Source organism: Helianthus annuus, chromosome 4 (assembly GCF_002127325.2).
Source record: "Helianthus annuus cultivar XRQ/B chromosome 4, HanXRQr2.0-SUNRISE, whole genome shotgun sequence".
Taxonomy (NCBI): Eukaryota; Viridiplantae; Streptophyta; class Magnoliopsida; order Asterales; family Asteraceae; genus Helianthus; species Helianthus annuus.
The window spans coordinates 195340852-195342595 of NC_035436.2; the positions used below are offsets into that span (position 1 = coordinate 195340852).

Consider the following 1744-nt stretch of genomic DNA (forward strand, 5'->3'; position numbering starts at 1 on the left):
CTAATATACTCCCATGGTTGCATGTTTTGATTTTCGACAGATCGATGGTGGCAAAGGTGGTTTTGAACGCTTACTATTTACTTCACCCAGCGTTACCAAGGTAAAATTTACAAAGAGACTGGACATTTGAATCTCTTATGCTTTTCCAGTAATGCTATGCTGTTATTGTTAACATGTATATACGCACACGTTAACGATTGAATTAATTTATACATGTTTATGCCTTCATGGGCTTATGGTTGTGTAGGGAATCCTTGCCGGTGGATATTATAAATTCCGAAACCGTTGAGCTTCCTTCGGTCGTTGGTTCAGTATGTGAGGGTAACAGGTCAGCTTTTACAAGCCCGAATTATGTAAATTGTAGCTACTTATGAACACCAATCAGTTTATCATATGGTACTTTTCGTTTCATTTTATGTTATATGTTACTTCTCATGGGTTCCAATCATTGGTAGATATTTGATTTAGAAACGAAGATGATTTACATATTTAAAATTGCTATTGAAAGTGTGTTGTTGTTGGCGGTTTTATTTTTATTATTGTTACTAGGTTAGTTACCCGTGTATTACATGGGCTGAATAAGGTAAATTATATAATTCACAAGTATATAGGTAATCGAAATTAAATATATATATTTAAACAATACAATATCGAAAATTCTCAAAATTATTCTTTAATCAAGTGAATAGACTGAGATAAAAAGCATACTGTTAACTTGTAGCCCTGCAAATTGTGGCCATTGCATCCCAAAAGAAAGCTTGTCATTCAGAAGCATACATACATACATACATAACTAATCACATATTGTAGGCTCTAGGCACATATATAAAAAATGATCTATGGTCATCTAGAATAACTAAGAGAAACTATTATGCCTATAACCTGAAAATGACTCGATGGATTCTTGAAGTTGGGGCACTTTATTTAGCTAACTATACTCAACAGAATACCATCTCTTTAAATTAAGGATTAGACCTGATTACAACTTTCAACTTGCAAGGAATAAAAAGGGAAGTTTGCCTGGGACATGATCTTCATTAGTATTCTTTTGTTGTAATGGATTCTTTTTACGTATGTTAGGCTGATCTTAGTTGGGGCCCTTGCCCCACCTTGTGCATGTATCTGAATTCTGAACAAAGAGGAAGTTGCAACCATCGCTTTGAAGGATGAGCCAGGTATCTTTTTTTAATATTAAATAAAATGTAGACTTTATTATTTATGTTGTCGCTGGATTTATGTAACATTTATTTTTTTTTTAGTTCTTTACAGCTAGACCACATGCTTGTGATCCTTCAAGTTTGCAACAATATCTTCCTAGCAAAGAAATTGATGCGGAAATGAAAGAAAATGGAGCTAATAGGTTTGTGCTTTTTAAGTGTGTTCTTAAATTCAACTTTGGCTAATCTGACTCAAATGATTCTTGTAGGCAAAGGGAAGCAATAGTGAATTGTCAAAAGCTTGACAAGGAAACTCGGGGACCAAAAGGAGCTCGTGTAGTGTCAACTCATGATGTCAATGCTGATGTAGTTAATATGATTTATGGTGCTAAAACTCAGGTTTTATTTACATGTATTTTAGATACATAGAAGTACTTAAACTTATTCCGCTAATTCTAGGCTCAAGCCTACATATGATATATGATTGCTGATGTATGCATTTTGATGAGTTATCCAGACATCCAAAAGAGATTATGATTGCTGATGTATGCACTAAGCACTTAGTGTTTTAGGCTTATCTGTAAATG

At 33.9% G+C, this 1744-nt stretch overlaps 1 long non-coding RNA gene across 1 annotated transcript; it reads left to right on the top strand.

Annotated features, from left to right (window-relative positions):
* Positions 1 to 245: 245 nt before the first annotated feature.
* Positions 246 to 1430, top strand: LOC110935218. Its single transcript, XR_002588962.2, has 3 exons — positions 246 to 328; positions 1081 to 1175; positions 1260 to 1430. It is a non-coding gene; the product is annotated as an uncharacterized LOC110935218 (long non-coding RNA).
* The last annotated feature ends 314 nt before the right edge of the window (positions 1431 to 1744 follow it).